Source organism: Thamnophis elegans, chromosome Z (assembly GCF_009769535.1).
Source record: "Thamnophis elegans isolate rThaEle1 chromosome Z, rThaEle1.pri, whole genome shotgun sequence".
Taxonomy (NCBI): domain Eukaryota; kingdom Metazoa; phylum Chordata; class Lepidosauria; order Squamata; family Colubridae; genus Thamnophis; species Thamnophis elegans.
In genome coordinates, this window is record NC_045558.1 from 15,414,009 (window position 1) to 15,435,126 (window position 21,118).

A 21,118-nucleotide genomic window follows, 5' to 3' on the forward strand; every position below is an offset into this window, starting at 1 on the left:
CAGTCAAAACAAAACAGCTTCAATTCATATCAACATGAAGGCTCCTGGAATCTTCCCACAACCTCTGTTTGAGATGGGAGTGAAGCAGTACCATTAGTTTTGCTTGCCATGAGAAGAAAAAAGCAAAAACAAGATGGCCGTAGGAGATTTGAAGTAGGTGACCCTCCCCCTATATTATGAAGGGGAGTATTAAATGCCAGCCATTTTCGATTTTGTCACAAAACCAATATAGCTTTCTTTCTCTTTTTTGAGTTGGAAATAATTTAAAGCATAACACACTTTCTTTGCACAGTGGGAATCTCTATTTTTTAGATTAGAGATTAATCTTTAGATTAGAGATCATAGTTTGTATCCCTGGGGTAGAGCAGAGCTTTGGTTGAGCCTGTGGCATACTAGTATCCTTACAATTCACAAGTCTGTTATACATGGCAGGCATACAACTAAAGCTGACAACTTCAAATAGTCTGTATCTGACAAAAATAGGTTATTCTATCTGGCCTTGATTGACCAGAGCCAAGATGTAGTAATGAATGTCAGTCTATATGGGCTGATCTATAGAAGATTACAACTTGGACTATGAGAGAAGTCACTGGTAGGGAGTTAAATTAAAAAAAAATATACATATATTGCCTGTTTATGAAACTAAGAGAAAGAGAAAAGAATGGTACCTTGCTACTCAACTGCTTTGAAACTCTTCAGATTTATGGGGTTATTTTTTTTTACCATTTTTAGATTATTTTTATTTCTTTGAATTATTTTTATTTCCTGTAAGCTGCCTTGAGTCCCCATGAGTAATTAGTAATATAAATTTTCCAAATAAATAAATAAAATTTTATAATCAATGCATTTTGATGTGAAAATTTTGTCCCAGTACTTGTGATTTGTTAGGTACTCAACACACTAATTAGAATTTGTTGGTGTTGGCTGCCTTGTGACTCACTACATTATTTCTTATGGGAAAAAATTGTTTGGTACTCATCCTTTTTGGTACTCCTCATGCCTCCTGGAACCAATTAACAATGAGTACTGAGGTACACTGTAGTAGACTTGAATAAAGGAGGTCTGATTCTTTAAAGTAGATGAATAAAGGCAAGGAAGTCAAGATTTACATTTAATTATGAATGAAAGGGCTAAAATATAAGAAAGAATCAACTAATGTCATCTAAGTTCTTGCAGGTGATTTGAAAAGTAAGAATTTGTAGATTGGTAATAGATACATGTTATATTTTGAGTAAATGATGTATATGGTTTTGGAAGAAATTATTAGATTTTACTACTGTTTTTTCCCCAAAATAAGACAGGATCTTATTTTCTTTTGACCTCTGAAGTAAGCACTTGGCTTTATTTTCCGGCAAGTCTTATTATTTTTGGGGTGCAGGAGGCGATGAGTGTGGTCCACTCATGGCTGTGCCGTGTTGCAATATTTTTGGGGAGGGCTTATTTTTAGGGCAGGGCTTATTTTAGTGCATGTGCTCAAAAACCCGATTGGATTTATTATATGGGGAGGCCTTATTTTCGGGAAAACAGGATAGATTATATGATTGCCTGAATGGTAGCAACAAAGATGGAACAGAAAAAGATTTGGAGCTGTTTAGAAATTCAGCAATGGTGATTTGTGGTGAGTACATAGGACAAAAGTCAGTTTGTTTCAAATATACAATTTTCAAAAGTACAGTTTAGACCTAGCTATATTGTGTATGTTTGGAAAAGGAATAAATAAAACTAACTAAAAGTATGAGTAATTTGATTGGTGATATGAAAGATTGATCTATAAGGAATATAAGAATGATGATACATTATGAATATGGGATTGTATTAAGAATGGACCTTGAGAAATGGAATAAAAGTGGGGGGGGGAAACCTAGAGTAAAAAAATGACTGCAGGAAGAGAGATGACAGGTTTTATATAAAAAAGCTTTACAAGATACTGTAATACCCCCACTTCCCAGACAAAGAATAGACACAAGGAAAGGAGATGTGGAAACTGTTTGAAACAGTGAAAAAAAATATGTTACAGACTGGCAAAATGTATGGATATACATGAAATACAAGCATGAAAAGAATGTTTGATGGAACTCTGAAGCGAAAAATACCTGTGGATGACATGAAAAAAGTGCTGATTCTTGAAGAAGGTTTTGACAGGTGAGGTGCTCATGCCCACCTAGGCTACAAAACATCTTTTGAGCTTTGTATCCACAGAGCAACATATCCTTAATATGAGGGGAGAATCAGTGTGTTGAGAGGAAGGGGGGAACTGACAACATCATTGTGAGGTGCTGTGGGTGAGCGCCTGGAAAAAAAAATGTGAGCAGTTCAAACAACAGAAGTGAACACATGAATTAATGCATATATGTGATAAAAGCAAGACTTGTTCATGAAGATTGACAAATATAAAGCACCATAAGTAAATAATAATTAAATTAGTTTTAGCTACTGTATATTTCTTACTGACTGTCTTTAATTCTTTTGACTATTTTCTACTCCTTTCCCCCCATTCTGCATATTGCAAAAAGAAAACCATGATGATTATGTATCCATGCACACCTGTCATTTCCCACTATTCCTTCTTTTAACTCTTCAAACCTGCCTTCAGGCATTTGTGTAGGACATTTATTCAAGAAGAGCAGTAAAGATTCCTGTGGGCATGATCAGTACAATGTTGTTGCATATTTTAATATAGGTTGACCTCTGTTACTGATGGGTTTTTTTATTTTTTGTTCTCTTACATACCATTATAAGCATACAGTCACATAATTATTATTATTCTTTACATTTGTCATTCTTTTTTAAATAATTTTTTATTTTATTTTTAATTTTCAAAACAAACATCCTTTACATGTTATAGAAAGTGTATCAGTTGGTTACAAAAAGACTTTCGTGTATCTCTTCCACAGTCAACAAAAATAATTCTTATTAACTCAAGTATTTTAACTCAGGTATTTATACATATTACCATCATCATCATCATATCTCCATTTTCATTTGATTATAATTATTTAAACCTCCTTCATCATAATATATACATTATAGATTTAATGCATAACCACATACTGGCCTTTCATTTACTATTTCTAAAATCCTCCATTGACACTGAATCCTTATGTCCTATTCAGCTAAACCATATTTAATAACAAAATTTTCTAATCCTCCTTTCCAAATCACTGTTTACAATTTACATCCAGTTTCCTTAAATTATATCTATATGTATGTTGTTATCTTTATCCCTTCTTTATTTAACTATCATAACATTTTCCTCCTAATAATCAAAGCTTTAACTGTATCTAACTTAGTTCTTTTTTTATTAACTTTTATATATAATCCAACCCCATGAAAACCCATGAAATCTTCCTTTCATGGGTACCATTCAATATTCATATCCAATTACTCATCATGACACTACACATTGTATACAATAGTAACATTATCAATTACTTATTTGACTATATCTATTGTCACTAAATTCACTACATTTAACTAGTTTTAAATTATATTCCATCTATCAACCTGTATGTTTCCAGTAGCAAAACAGTCTCATATCTTCTGCCATATGTGGTGTCAATCCTCTAATCATCTCCTTAATCAGCTTTGTATGGACTCCTCTTAGCAACTCCTTGCTTATAAAATCTCTCATGTAATCTCAATGCCTTCTTCTGTTTACTTAATCAGCTTATCTTTGATTGTCAGTGGTGTTATCAATGATATTGGTAATAAATTTTCTCTCTTTAAGTCCATAAATTATTTTGTTTTTTCTTCTTCTGTATCTTGCCATCATGGATAAATTTCCCCTCCATTTAGTTCCTTTTTCAGTATTCCACTCTTTCCATTTTCAGAGACAAACCAATCACCATAAATATTTAATCTCTTTATATTCATTTTCCACTTCATTTTTTTGGGGTTTTAACCACCACGTTTTCTACTTGATAAACATCTTCAACTTCATCATATTTTGCTGTTAGATGCTCTACGTCTTCCAGCTTCTTCTCTATCCTCTCATATGTATTTGATTTTTTCTATATTTCTGAGAATATCTTTTGCAAATTTAAGGTTTCTTTCTGTTGTTGAAATTGTGCCATTATCTCCAACTAACAAACACAGCTGTTTTGGCTTGGAAGGTTAATAAAATTAAGCATAGATTCACAATAACGTTTTTTTTTCACTTTTTTTCTGGTTAAAGATATACTTCAAAGGGACATCTGTATGCTTTCCTTCTTATCACTCTCTACAACCAAGCAGTGAGATCTTGTAGTGCCAAGCCAAAATAATCAGTGAAAGAAAAAAGAGTGTTTTGTTTCCAATATACAAACCTTCCAGCCTCCGAGTAGCAGTATTATGGTGCAATTTTCCTTGTTTCTTTTTGTATCTTTTTTGTATTTCAAGTAAAAAAAAAGTCCGATTATTAAATGAGTTAGGAGAACACCCACAGTAATGAAAGAGAAAAATTTTAGCCCATAGGTTACAGAGAATAATAAAAGAAAAAAATAGAAGAAAACTTAATCCATTCATTTTAAAAGGCTTTATAAATCCCATCTATGAAGATAGCATTTAAAAAGCAAGATAACCCCCCTGTCCAAAACCATTCCAAATTTAATTTTGCTGCTTATTTCTTCTGTTCTTTAATTTAAATTAATTTTAAGTTTTTTATAGGCAGTCTCTTTTTAAAACAGTAAAAGTTCATCACCAGCTGGAAACACTTTCTCTTTCCGTATCCTTCCATTTTGGAGCCGCCCCGACTTCATCAGCCTTGGCTGGATTTTTTGTTGCTGGCTTGAAGAACTTCTCTTGCATCGATCAGGGACTTTGCAATGTCCCTAAGGTCAGCAAGACATATTCTTCCTGTTCACCATCTCTTTGGGACAGTTTAGGTACGATTGAACCACCCAGGGGCAACAGTATCAGCTGAGATCTCAGCACATCGAGACCGAACGTCTGTATCATCGCGGCGTTGGCTCCTCCCCTCAGCTTGACCTCTGTTAATGCCCCTGGAAGATGTGATAGAGAAGATCTGGAAGAAAAAAAAGAAAAGAAACAAGGAAGCCTTTTGATTCTGAGACATGGCACTTGCTAAGAGGATATATATATGGTTTGGCTCCGAGTTTGCGGTCTGGCCATGTGTTCATGGCATGTGTCAGTTTGCTTTGTGTGGGGGTTGGAGGGGGGTGCCGCAGTTGGTGATGCCACCATGGTTTGGCGTCTGGATGGTGCTTGCATTTCGTCTATGAGATGGGTTTGGGTTTGAGTCTGGTGAGGTGGATTGGTGGTTTCTCAAACCCCCATAGCTTTAACCTTAAACAATAGCAATAGCAATAGCAGTTAGACTTATATACCCCTTCATAGGGCTTTCAGCCCTCTCTAAGCGGTTTACAGAGTCAGCATATTGCCCCCAACAACAATCCGGGTCCTCATTTTACCCATCTTGGAAGGATGGAAGGCTGAGTCAACCCTGAGCCAGTGAGATTTGAACAGCCGAACTGCAGAACTGCAGTCAGCTGAAGTAGCCTGCAGTGCTGCATTTAACCACTGCGCCACCTCGGCTCTCTTAAACAGTCCACCATGGACCTCACATGTTTCCTAAGAGGTCTGTAAGGGGGCATGCATAAGCACACCAGCATGCCTAACATCCCTGTCCTATCTTTCCCATTGATTTGTACTCTTTCATGTCCATGCTTATACTTATTTGTAACCACCTATTTATACTCTTGTCATGCGCTCATGTCCATGTTTATACTTATACCTATTACCTGCAAAATGTTTTGGCAGACTAAATAAATAAACAAAACCCAACCAGGTCCTCAATGCCATAAAAACAAATTTCAAAAAGAAAAGGAAAGATAATATGAGAAAGAAGCACAGCTTCCTTGTACATCGTGGCCTATGAAGAAATAATATTCCAGGTTCAGGTTCTGGTTTATTCAGTTAAAAAAAATATTTCTAGTAGATTCAGCTGAATTCGTCTTTAGAATGTGATTTTAGCATTTTAAAAAAATTGCCTTGGGTTTCTGCAGAGATCATCTTTTGTGAAAGAAGAAACGAGATGTGCAACATTATTGATTTTCCTATATTTTTCTGCAGCTTTCATACCGTCAATCATGCTATTTTCTTGGAGAGATCATATGATTGCAGGAGAAAGCTATCCTTTGATTATGACTTTACTTCTATTGTATGACTGTTTCCATACAAACAGAAGTGATGCTAGGATAAAACTTAACTTCTAGGCAATGATGTCGATGTTCCATTGTGCTGTCTTTTTTTCTCCCCACACATACTGTTGGGAGATGTTAACCAGGTTTTGGCCTCATTTGTCATCAGTATACAAATGATATCCAACTTTAGCTAATACTCTCACTCTTGGTCTCCTTCTAATTCAGTATAAGGGTAGGTTTTGAGAAGTTGGAAAAATTAGCAGAAATTTTCAAAATGCATTTCAGCAGGGAAAAATACAAAGTTCTACATTTAAGGGGGAAAAATCAAAGGCTGTGGGATGAGCCAAGTTGGGAAGCAATGTGTGCAAAAAAGGACGTCTTCATGAATCACAAACTGGAGGTAGTCCTTGATTTATGACTAGCCACACTTGCCTCCAAATGATTGTATTTTGGTTGATTAGTAGGTAACCTGCTCATGTTTATGGCTGTTTGCAGGGTCATGCAGTCATTTGAGTGTGATTTTCAACATTTCTGTTGGGAGAGTATGATGCTGGAGGTGAATGACAGATTAAGAGATCTTACATCTTCACCTGCTCAACACATCCCACTCCCTCCAACCCTGTCTTTTCACTCTAATTTGTATTTTTATTCATATCAGAAATGTTTTTTTTTCTAGTATTATTGGTTTTAATGTTGTAAACAAGCCAGATTCACCCTGAAATGAAATGGGTGGCAATTAAATCTAAGATATAGATAAATAAATCTAATCTGAACACCACACTTTAGGAGGATATAATAATAATAATAATAATAATAATAATAATAATAATAATAATAATAACAACAACAACAACAACAACAACTCCGCCGTTGCCGGTCCCAAGCCCGGATGAGAAAGGAGGAAGGTTGGGATCAGGTTGGCATCTGGTCCTGTAAAAAAAACCCCGCCAACCCATACAATATGGTGAAAAAAACGAATAAGAATTCCATACCGCATCGGTCGTCGCGCGGGTTAACAAGGGCCGCGGCGGATGTTGGGGTCCCTGGACATCCGTCGACAAGTGGGCTACAAGTGGACCAGCCAACAAAACGACAAAAATATAGTGCAGATGAAAACCGTGCCATAATGGCCTGTTACTACAACTCAGAGCCAGAAAAAAGAGGATATTTAAAGCGAATGTATGAATTATGGAAACAACAATATCCAGATTCAAATGTTAGTGAACAACGACTAGCAGATCAAAGGCGATTTATTATACGGAATAAAGTGTTTAGTGAAGTTGAACATGAGGAAATTCAGGCAAATTGCAAAACCCAAAAAACAATATCACAAGCGGAAATAACTGATATTCAAGACACAACTAAAGACACTATAGTAGAACTCCCAGAAGAAGCTCTCAGGGAGGAAATAACATCACCACCACTAGAACCAGTTATCACTGAACCAACTGATGAACTAACTCAAAAACAAAAAGAATTGAAGGATAAGATCATGGAGTATTTTCTGCTTAATGACGAAAGGCAACGTTTACCATCACTAAAAACTGTGCCTAAGAAAATTTTGGCCCCTATCATGAAAATGGTTAATGCAGTGTTTTCAACAATTGAACCGGGATCCATCTTGGAAACAAACCACTTAATGTACAGCACAGCTGTAATAGTCACTAACGAACTAGGCATTAAAATTAAAGTACCTAGTCACACAACAGAAAAAGCATCAAAGCCAAAGTGGAAAATCCGTCTAGAACAAAAAATCAAAAAATTAAGGGCAGATGCTAGTAACTTAAAGAACATGCATGAGCAACGGCTTAAAAACAACAAAATCATAGATCGGCTAATCAGAAGATATAGATTGGATACAAGAAACATCAATGAAGCTGTAGAGACTGTAAAACAGCAGATAACAGCAACAGCTAGAAAAATTGAAAGATATGAGGCACGAATCATCCAATATAAACAAAATCAGCAATTTCGATCAGACCAACGGCGTTTTTATCAAAGTCTTAATGTGAATGGTGACACCAAAAGTGAAAAACCAGAAAAGCAGGCCACAGTTGAATTCTGGAAAGAATTGTGGGAAAATGCAAAGGACTACAACAAGGAAGCAAAGTGGATACATGACTTTGAGAAAAGCATTGGCAACAAACAAATGCAAGTATTAGAAATAACAACTGAGATGATCAAAAATCGAGTTAAAAAGGTAAAGAATTGGACATCACCTGGAAAGGACCAATTACATGGTTTCTGGCTCAAATATCTGACCAGTTTACACGCAATATTGGCCAGGCAACTGAATGAAATTTTACAAAAGGGCCAAATTGATGAATGGTTGACAACTGGAAAAACATACTTGATTCAGAAAGATCCAACTAAAGGAACAACACCTGAAAACTATAGACCAATAACATGCTTACCAACAACCTTCAAATTACTCACAGGCATTATTGCAGATAACATGATGGATTATTTGGAAACAAACAACATCTTGCCAGTAGAGCAAAAAGGCAACAAAAGAAGGAGCAGGGGCACAAAAGATCAGCTTCTAATTGATAAAATGATATTAGAAAATTGTAAGAACAGAAAAACGAACTTGAATATGGTCTGGATTGATTACAAAAAGGCATTTGACTCACTGCCACATAGTTGGATCATAAAATGCTTAGAAACAACTGGCATTAGCAAAAATATTACATCCTTTACTGAAAAGGCAATGAAACAATGGAGAACTGAGTTGGCAGTAGGGAATGAGAGCTACGGAATGGTTAATATCAAGCGAGGAATTTTCCAGGGTGATTCACTTTCACCTCTTCTCTTCATCATCGCAATGATCCCACTATCAGTAATCTTAAAAAAAATGAAATTAGGCTACCAAACAGCCAAAAAAGCTGAAAAAATTTCGCATTTACTATATATGGATGATTTGAAACTCTATGGAAAGTCAGAAATAGAAATCCAATCATTGACAAATACAGTCCGAGTATTCAGCACCGATATTTCAATGCAGTTTGGCATGGAAAAATGTGCCACTGTATCCATAAAAAGGGGCAAAATCACTGCATCTGAGGGAATTGAAATGCCCAATGGCCAACTAATTAAATGCAAAGAAAATGAACCCTACAAATACTTAGGCATTCTGCAGTTGGATAACATCAAGCATGGAGAAGTAAAAAGTATTGTCAGGCGAGAGTACACCAACAGAGTTAGGAAAATTTTGAAATCTAAATTGAATGATGGAAATACAATCAAGGCCATAAATACCTGGGCAATACCAGTTATAAGATACACAGCTGGCATAGTTAACTGGACACAAGCTGATTTGGACCTTTTGGACCGAAAAACCAGGAAACTAATGACAATGCACTACAGTTTACATCCACGTGGTGATACTGATAGACTATATCTGCCCCGAAAATCAGGTGGCAGAGGATTATTACAAGTGAAGCAAACAGTTGAAGAAGAAAAACATGCACTGGCTGATTATTTAAAAGACACTCAAGAACATCTATTAATCGAAGTAAAGAACAAAAATCTACTGAAGGCCCAACAGACAAAACAAGAATACAGAAAAGATGTGATAAAATCAAGAATGGAGAGTTGGCAGAACAAAGCACTGCATGGTCAATTTCTGGAAAAAATAAAAGATAAAGTGGACAGTGAACAAACTTGGTTATGGTTAAAAACAGGTACATTAAAGAAAGAAACAGAGTCACTAATCCTGGCTGCGCAAGAACAAGCTAACCGCACAAATGCCATTAAGGCCAAAATCGAAAAATCCTCTGATGATGCCAAATGCAGACTTTGCAAAGAAGCTGATGAAACTGTTGATCACATACTCAGCTGCTGTAAAAAAATCGCGCAGACTGATTATAAATTGCGGCACAATTCAGTAGCACAAATGATCCATTGGAATTTGTGCAAAAATTATAATATTAGAACAGCAACAAACTGGTGGGAACATCAGCCTGAAAAAGTCACCGAAAATCAGATGGTCAAGATCTTGTGGGATTTCCGTATACAAACCGACAAAATACTGGCGCATAATACACCAGACATCACACTGGTTGAGAAAAATAAGGTCACAATCATAGACATCGCAATACCAGGTGATAGCAGGGTCGCTGAGAAGGAACATGAAAAAATCGCAAGATACCAGGACTTAAAAATCGAAATTCAACGACTATGGCACAAACCAGCAGTGGTAATTCCAGTGGTAATTGGCACACTGGGTGCTATTCCAAAAGCACTGGAATTACATTTAAAACAGTTAAAAATTGACAAAATCACCATCAGTCAAATGCAAAAAGCCGCACTGCTTGGATCTGCACGCATATTACGAAAATACGTTACGACGTCCTAGGCCCCTGGGTGGAGCCCGACTAGTAACCAATGCCAAATCCGGCGAAACAACTGGCCGCTGTGATACAATTGTACAACAATAATAATAAGTTAACAAGGGCCGCAGTGGATGTTGGGGTCCCTGGACATCCGTCGACAAGTGGGCTACAAGTGGACCAGCCAACAAAACGACAAAAATATAGTGCAGATGAAAACCGTGCCATAATGGCCTGTTACTACAACTCAGAGCCAGAAAAAAAAGGTTATTTAAAGCGAATGTATGAATTATGGAAACAACAATATCCAGATTCAAATGTTAGTGAACAATGACTAGCAGATCAAAGGCGATTTATTATATGGAATAAAGTGTTAGTGAAGTTGAACTTGAGGAAATTCAGGCAAATTGCAAAACCAAAAAAACAATATCACAAGGAGAAATAACTGATATTCAAGACACAACTAAAGACATTATAGTAGAACTCCCAGAAGAAGCTCTCGGGGAGGAAATAACTAGAATCTGTTATCACTGAACCAACTGATGAACTAACTCAAAAACAAAAAGAATTGAAGGATAAGATCATGGAGCATTTTCTGCTTAATGAGGAAAGATAACGTTTACCATCACTCAAAACTGTGCCTAAGAAAATTTTGGCCCCTATCATGAAAATGGTTAATGCAGTGTTTTCAACAATTGAATCGGGATCCATCTTGGAAACGAACCAGTTAATGTACACTGCAGCTGTAATAGTCACTAATGAACTAGGCATTAAAATCAAAGTACCTAGTCACACAACAGAAAAAGCATCAAAGCCAAAGTGGAAAATCCAATTAGAACAAAAAGTCAAAAAATTAAGGGCAGATGCTAGTAACTTAAAGAACATGCATGAGCAATGGCTTAAAAACAACAAAATCATAGATCGGCTAATCAGAAGATATAGATTGGATACAAGAAACATCAATGAAGCTGTAGAGACTGTAAAACAGCAGATAACAGCAACAGCTAGAAAAATTGAAAGATATGAGGCACGAATCATCCAATATAAACAAAATCAGCAATTTTGATCAGACCAACGGCGTTTTTTATCAAAGTCTTAATGTGAATGGTGACACCAAAAGTGAAAAACCAGAAAAGCAGGCCACAGTTGAATTCTGGAAAGAATTGTGGAAAAATGCAAAGGACTACAATAAGGAAGCAAAGTGGATACATGACTTTGAGAAAAGCATTGGCAACAAACAAATGCAAGTATTAGAAATAACAACTGAGATGATCAAAAATCGAGTTAAAAAGGTAAAGAATTGGACATCACCTGGAAAGGACCAATTACATGGTTTCTGGCTCAAATATCTGACCAGTTTACACGCAATATTGGCCAGGCAACTGAATGAAATTTTACAAAAGGGCCAAATTGATGAATGGTTGACAACTGGAAAAACATACTTGATTCAGAAAGATGCAACTAAAGGAACAACACCTGAAAACTACAGACCAATAACATGCTTGCCAACAACCTTCAAATTACTCACAGGCATTATTGCAGATAACATGATGGATTATTTGGAAACAAACAACATCTTGCCAGTAGAGCAAAAAGGCAACAAAAGAAGGAGCAGGGGCACAAAAGATCAGCTCCTAATTGATAAAATGATATTAGAAAATTGTAAGAACAGAAAAACAAACTTGAATATGGTCTGGATTGATTACAAAAAGGCATTTGACTCACTGCCACATAGTTGGATCATAAAATGCTTAGAAACAACTGGCATTAGCAAAAAATATTACATCCTTTACTGAAAAGGTGATGAAACAATGGAGAACTGAGTTGGCAGTAGGGAATGAAATCTACGCAATGGTTAATATCAAGCGAGGAATTTTCAAGGGTGATTCACTTTCACCTCTTCTCTTCATCATCGCAATGATCCCACTATCAGTAATCTTTAAAAAAATGAAATTAGGCTACCAAACAGCCAAAGAAGCTGAAAAAATTTCGCATTTACTATATATGGATGATTTGAAACTCTATGGAAAGTCAGAAATAGAAATCCAATCATTGACAAACACAGTCCGAGTATTCAGCACCGATATTTCAATGCAGTTTGGCATGAAAAATGTGCCACTGTATGCATAAAAAGGGGCAAAATCACTGCATGTGAGGGAATGAAATGCCCAATGGCCACCTAATTAAATGCAACGAAAATGAAGCCTACAAATACTTAGGCATTCTGCAGTTGGATAACATCAAGCATGGAGAAGTAAAAACTACTGTCAGGCGAGAGTACACCAACAGAGTTAGGAAAATTTTGAAATCTAAATTGAATGGTGGAAATACAATCAAGGCCATAAATACCTGGGCAATACCAGTTATAAGAAACACAGCTGGTATAGTTAACTGGACACAAGCTGATTTGGACATTTTGGACTGAAAAACCAGGAAACTAATGACAATGCACTACAGTTTACATCCACTGGTGATACTGATAGACTATATCTGCCCCGAAAATCAGGTGGCAGAGGATTATTACAAGTGAAGCAAACAGTTGAAGAAGAAAAACATGCACTGGCTGATTATTTAAAAGAAAGTCAAGAACATCTATTAATCGAAGTAAAGAACAAAAATCTATTGACGGTCCAACAGACAAAAAAAGAATACAGAAAAGATGTATCAGTCAAATGCAAAAAGCTGCACTGCTTGGATCTGCACGCATATTACGAAAATACGTTACGATGTCCTAGGCCCCTGGATGGGGCCCGACTAGTAACCAATGCCAAATTCGGCGAAACAACTGGCCGCTGTGATACAATTGTATAATAATAATTAATAATAACAATAGCAGCAGCAGCAGCAGCAGCAACAACAACAACAAAAACACAGTTCAATTGTTCAGCAGTGACATCAAAATGAACTTTGGGCTTGAAAAATGTGCTATATTATCCATGTAGTGAGGAAAAATGGAAAAACAGAAGGAATAGAACTGGGAAATGGAAATATAGTGAAAGCATTAGCAAAGAATGATGGTTATAAGTACCTAGGCATATTGGAAGCAAATAACATATTGAATGGAAAAGTCAAAGAGTCATCGCAAAAGGAATACATCAGGAGGATCAGCAAAATATTAAAATCAAAGCTGAATGCTGGAAGCATAATATCATAACATGGTATTAAAGCCATTAATACATGAGCAGTTCCAGTGATATGCTACTCAGCTGGAATCATCAACTGGACTCTGGCTGAACTGGAAAACCTGGACTGGAAAACACACAAACGTTTGAATATGTACCATGCTTTACATCCACAAAGTGACATCGACAGGTTGTACCTGCCAAGAAAAATAGGGGGCAGGGGACTATTGCAAATCCATCAAACTGTAGAAGAAGAAAAATGAAGTTTGAATGATTATGTGGACTAAGGTACAGAAAAATTGCTGCAGGCTGTGAAAATGGAGAACAGCATAAAAACAACAGAAACAAAGACAGAATATAAGGAAAAACAGCTGGATGACAGATTAAATAGATGGAAAACCAAAGCTTTGCATGGAGAGCACTTGAAAAACATTGAAGTAAAATGTGATGACAACTTGACATGGACATGGCTTAAGATGGGAACTATCAAGAAAGAAACAGAGGTTTAATACTGGCTGCTCAAGAACAAGCACTACAAACTATTGCCATGAAAGCGAAGATACAAAAATCCACTGACAACCCAAACTGCAGACTTTGCAATAACAAAGTCGAAACTGTTTCACATTTAATATGTGAATGCAGCAAAATTGCACAAACTGATTACAAAGCTAGACATGACCGAGTTGCTAAATTAATCCACTGGTCATTATGATAAAGTGGAAAAAGTTATTGAAAATGAGAAGGTGAAGATCTTGTGGGACTTTCAAATACAAACAGATCATCATTTGGAGAACAATATGCCAGATATCACAGTTGTAGAGGGAAGAAGTGTACAGTTTATTGATATCGATGTTCCTGGAGATGCCAGGGTCGAAGAAAAAGAACTAGAAAAAATAATGAAATATCATGACCTGGCCATTGAAACTACATGGCTATGGTTGAAGCATGTAACAGTGATACCCATTGTCATCAGGGCATTTGGTACCATGTCCAAGAATTTTACAAGATACATCAACAAATTGCAGCTTCCTGCAATAACACCAGCGGAACTGCAAAAAACTGTGCTACTCGGAACATCTTATATTTTAAGAATGTACTTGGTTGATACCTAGGACCTAGCAGCAAACCGTATCAACCATTAGCATCAGTCACTGGTATTTGTAATGCATTTTTGAATGTTCAGTTGGCTGAGTTTCATGTTTAATGAATAAAGTAACAATAACAATAGCAACAACAACAACAACAACCTTTATTGTCATTGTACCATGGGTGAAATTCAGCAGGAGAATTGGTAGCAGAAATTTTGAATAGTTCTGAAAACCAGCAAATACGTCCTCTGGCTGACTTCAGAGTGTGGGGGGGAATGGAGATTTTGCAATATCCTTCCCCCAAGGGTGGGGAGGGAATGAAGATTTTGCAGTATCCTTCCCCTGCCACGCCCACCAAGCCATACCCACAGAACTGGTAGTAAAAAAAAATTGAATTGCACCACTGCATTGTACATATATACAACACAATTGATTTAGCTTCTACTGGTGCAATCCATAACAAAATAGAAAACAACATGAATAATATAGAAAATGGTCCTTATACAAGTAATTGACTCAGTAAAAACTGAATCCAAAGAACAAAACCCAAGGAAAAAAATAAGATGAATTATTGGAAACAATTAATATATTTAGTGTTAAGAAATTAATTGTCTATGGTTTGCCAATTCTATTAAATTTTTCCCAAAAACATGAAAATAAATAAATTTAAACTGCTTAGGAAGCAAAATTCAATTGGGCCTTTGGAAGAATTCTCAGATGGTAATTGCTATTCAACAATGAAATATATTATCTTAGGATGTGATAGACTTCCCTGAAAGTATTTAAGCAGAGCCCAAATGACATTCTCTCAGGGATAGCATAGTGTTGGGTTTCTGTAAAGGCACAGGGTTGGCCTAGATCAGGGCTGTCAAACTCGCAGCCGGTGGGACAGATCTGTCACAGGCTGGCCACGCCCACACCCAGTTTAGTGAAGGGGGGGAAAGTCCTGATACATCACATGATGTCACCATGACAATACAAGTTTTACACTCCTAGACTAGATGAATTCTAAAGTCCCTTTCAATCCTTCCATTTCATTATTCCTTCATTAAACACTCAGCAGAAATGTAATAAAATAATAAAACATATTGACATTATTATTGAACTAGTCCAGAGGTGGGTTCCTACTGATCCAGACCAGTTTGGCCGAGTAGGTAGTAACTCGGCCGGCCACACCCCCAAACTGGTTCTATTGGTGGCGTCGTAGATGTAGCCATCTTGTTTTTTGCTTCTGTGCATGCACAAAAATATTTTTTATCTACTGTGCATGCATGCACCTGAAGCACTCCCCCCACCCAGAGCATATCCCTGAGTGAACCAGCAGTAGAAGAAGCTGGAAACCACTCCTGAATTAGTCTTGAGAAAATTAAGCTTTTCTAGTTGGGTGACTAGGAAAATGTGTTCTAGGAATAGATCTTAATTTGTGTACACATGCACGCATGCACACACACACACACGAACAAATTTATTATCAGTTTTCCACCACCTTTCCCTAACGTAGTACTTTCCAGCTGTGGTAGACTTCCATTTTCAAAATTCCCAGCAACCACAATAGCTAAGAAAATATTTGGAGATTAATGGAAATAGTATTGCACTTTAAAAATCGATTCTTCCTGACATGATCTCCCTTCAGTATAAACTAAAACTTCTTCAGATCAGTGAAAACCAAATTACCTGTCAGGGTTCAAGGCAGCAAGATCCTGGACATACTGTATGAGTTGCAGACTGTTAAACTTCAAATGTAAACTGAGGTAATTAGGATATAGCAACTTCCTATTACTATTGTATAGCACATTTTACAGACTAACTAGGGGGAAAGGCTTGATTAATTTTGTGATAATGTCAGAAATAAGCATCTGAAGGAAAGGATTAATATTTACATCATTTCTTCGCTGCAGTTAAACTGAAATGTCAATTCCATACTATTTAATGTTGCCATCTTGTGTTCTCTTCCTTCCGACACACTTTCGTTTGAAAAGACTCTGATGCACATCAATAGATCTAGGTCAGTGATGGTGAACCTTTTCGGCACCAAGTGCCAAAAAGGGAGCATGTGTGCATGCACTCGTCAGGGCTGTGACCCCAGAAGAGAAGCTGCCCAGTGGGCATACGTCCACTGGGAAATGAACTTTGGATTTCCGGCACATGTATGCACACCAGCCAGGTAGCCTTCCAGTTACTGGTATGCCTGTGCCCACAATGATCAGCTTGCCAGTGCGCATGCAGGAAACCGGAAGACTATTTCTCCCTGTTTCTGGCACTGTCGCACGTGCAAAGGCCAGCTGATAGCCGTGCATGCATGTGTGCCAGAAACCCAGAAGTGGGACAGGGAACACGGCGTGTGCCAAGGGACATGGCTCTGTATTCCACTTTGGGCATGCGTGCTGTAGGTTCACCATTACACATCTAGGTTATAGATGAAAAGTATTTGTATTTATTTTATTTTATTATTTAACTTTATTTTATTATTTAATTTAACATTATTTTATTTTATTTGTCATTATATTAGTGTTACAAATAATTCAAGGCTGCAAAAATAGACAACACGTCTTTCTCCACCTATTTTCCCACAACAACTTTGTGGGATTGGTTGGGCCAAGAGAGAATGACTGGCACAATCACCTATTTTACCCAGAGTCCCAGACCCACCGCTGGTGATATGGTTTAGTGTTGGAGAACCTTTTACTCACTCCATGCCAAACAGATATGCACTTCATGTGCTACCTGCACTAATGTGTGGTTTCTTCATTGTGCGCTGCATGCACAACCACACCATCTGTGTATGCACATGGTTTTCATGTGCCCTACATGTGCCACATGCACAACTACATCATCTGTCCATGTGCACAGCTTTTGTGCAGCTCCACTGTGCACTGCATGTGCAATTGCACCATTTGTGTATATGTGGAGTTTTCACACGGGCAATGCATGCATGCAAATACCATCTGTGCCTGTGTGTGCTGTAGGCAAGTATTCTCGTACACATGCAAAAATGCACAAACATGTGCAAGAGAGCTCTGAAGACCAGCTGGGTCCTCTGAATTGCACACATGCGCATCGGAGGCCCAAACACCAGCTGGGGTGCATGCACATGCACAGCTGCAGGTGGTTGGGCAACAGCTCACCTGCCTGGAAAGATGGCTCCGTGTGCCACCCCAGGCACACATGCCAGAGTTTCACCATCACTGGGTTAGGTTGAAAGTGAATGATTGGAGCAGCTGGCATTCATGGTTGAGATGGTAATTGAACTCACAGTCTTCTGCCTTAATTAATCACTAGACCAAACTGGTTTTTATTGAGTCTAATACTTGCATGGACTATTTTTAATTGGGTCATCAACTTTAGCTTTATCTGTTTGACTAAAATCACACTGATAATCTCTATAAAATCAGAAATGGAATGGTGATGACCCCTGTTCTATATTAGTTAGATGTTGCAATGAATGTTAACTTTGGATAAGTTTCATTTAGAGCAGCTCCAGGCAACACAATGTAGAAAAATTTGAATTTATTTCAGTGGGATCCCTGTGTGCCCAGATGGACACAATTAATAGGTGCAAAAAAGTAAAGATATAACCAGTCACTTAATGATGAGAGAACCAAAGGGGCTCATTTGTTGAGCTGCTTGGTTGAGTTTTCTCTGTAATGCACTTGAAATAAGCATAGATTTGTATATAACATAAATTTCTGAACGACCACTGATGGTAGTACAATTTCATTTTCTTGCACAGGAAAAAAAGCTTTCTAAGCAAAACAACTGGAAATGGTTTATTCAATTGTTCTGTTTTACTTAATGGATGTTTCGTAATCGAGCACCTTATAACTGCTTGGGTCAAAAAGGTAAGTGTAGGTTAACTGTAGTGTTCTGAGAGCAGACGATAAAATGTTTTAATTTTGACCTTCCTATCAAAAATGCCTTTAGGTTCCTCACCCTTAATTACTTCAACTCTAAAGCTTTGTGTGTAATATCAGCGTTTTGATCTTATGCCATTCCGGCTAATAAATTCTGCTTAGCAATATTGGACAGTAAAGTTCATAGATATTGACTTATTCACACCCAAAGGCCACTTAACTTATGCATAGCACAAGAGTTAACTTTAGTTCTTTGCTACACATATTATTGTTATTCTTGGGGGGGGGGAGGTTAAAGTTAGAGTTTTTGTAGCATGTGGCTTCTCATTCAACATCCAAGGAAAACTCACCCTGCTTTTTGATTATCATAGTGGTTGCAGTATGAATATATACTGTATGGAAATATTATTATCTTCTTAACATTCCCTGACATGACAGAATTAAGGATAAGGCAATTAAAACTATCACACAAACTTACCTGTACTGAAAATAGTGGAACTTCTTTCAAAATATCATACATACAGGATGACAGAACACAACTACAGTGGGACCTTGGATGCCAACCGTTATCCATTCCAGGTCTTCAGTCGCCACCCAATTTCTTTGTGCATGTGCGCGCGCACAAAAAATGGTGTGGCAGGGAAAATTGCTGTGACTGTGTTTATTTGGCACCCGAAGTCGTGTTCATGACCCGACTGTAATATTTAGCAGATTTTTTCAGTTGGCACTAAATTGTTCATGGTCTGAGCCATTCAGTATCTGAGGTCCCACTGTTTAAGGGCAATACAATCATAAAATTCTGAAAGATGTATCTCATGATGATTATCTGGTATATGGCAAACACTGCCATCTTTTAATGCTTCCTTAGTTTAGGATGCAATCCAAGATGTTAATGAACTTTGTCCCTTTTGTTGTTCATACATTCATACATGATCTTTTTGGAACTCTCTTACTTTCCCCTAACACTTGTTCTACTGGCTGTGTGTGCTAATGTTGAGGGTGGAATTTTTCCCTCTTTTCTTCTGTATTGCCAAATATATTGCAATCCGGTCTGTCGTGTACAAATTACTTTAGAAATGTAATTTACACAAGATTAACTGACATTACTGTGGTTCATTGGAAACTATAATTCCTGGATCATAAAACTCATATAGACCACCCGGTTTGGTGTAGTGATTAAGGCATCAGGCATGAAATCATGAATTCAAGTCCCACCTTGGGCACAAAGCAGCTAGGGACTTTAGTCTACTCACTTTTTCTTAGGGTCATCCCAGGAGGGGTTTCTGCCAGTTCTAACCTCTTCTGTAGAAGAGGTTCCACAAATCTACAGTGCCGTTTAGAACCAGTTCCAGCTCCCTCCCCCCGCCCATCCGCACGTCATCAAGATGAAGAGCGAGAGGAGGAATTCTGGGAGTTGAAGTCCACAAATCTTAAAGCTGTCAAATTTGAACACCCCTGGATTTTTTTCCTAAAGGGTTAGGGGTGCAAGAGTCTTGCAACTTGACAGCTTTAAAACTTGCATGCTTCAAATGCCAGAGTTCCTGAGCCAACATTTTGGTTGCTAAGCAAGAGTGTTGTTAAGTGAGTTTCACCACATTTTACAAGTTGGCCATGCCTTCCCAGTCACATGACTACCAAGCCACTCCCACCCAGTCACATTCCCAGCAAGTCACTCCCACAAAGCAGGCCACACCTACAGAAGAGGTTTTAAAAAAAATTGAAACCCACCACTGGGTCACCCAGGATGGAGGCAATGGCAAGCCACTTCCAGAACCATTGCCAAGAAAACTGCAGAAACATGTCCAGGAAGTTCTGAACTAATCACTGACTTGATGTCCCAATGGTATTTATTCAAGAGGCAACTGGACTTTCTGAGAAGCGTCTTCAAAGAAAAACCGGAAAGTCCGATTGTCTTTTCAAAAAGCACCTTTGGGACAACCATGAACTGGATGACTAAGACACTGACCTGATGGCACAAAATATGTGTCCGTCTGTTTGCTACCTATCATTTGCCTGCCTCCCTGTCATTCTACCAGTCAGGTCAAGTTGAATGGGAATTAGATCGTGAGAGATAAGGCAATCACTGATTGCCAGACTTAATAGCTATATGTTATCTGAAATATTACAGATAAACACTTCTCAATCAATTGCACAAAAAAAAAGAGAAGAAGAAAGATGCTGTTGCTTATTACCTATACATACATACATACATACATACATACATACATACATACATACATACATACATACATACATGTTTTGGCCCAGCAAGAGCCGTTGGAGCTGCCGATGGACTCCAATAGCGAGGGACCCTATGAGTCAGCTCTGGAAGATGTGGAGGACCCTGGGTAGGGTTCAGACTCCGAGCAGGGACCAGAGAGGCTGGTTGGCCACCAGGAGGCACCTGAGGCATGGAGCAGTGGTGAAAGATTGAAGGGAGTTTGTCCCTGATGCCAGGAAGAGGAGGGTGGAGAAACGAAGGCAGCCATTATGAAGTCATAAGAGATAATCAGGCCCAGGTGGTTGTGGTTTGGCTCCTCCCAAGAGAGTATATAAGAAGAGACTTTGGGAGGAGAGCTTTTGCAG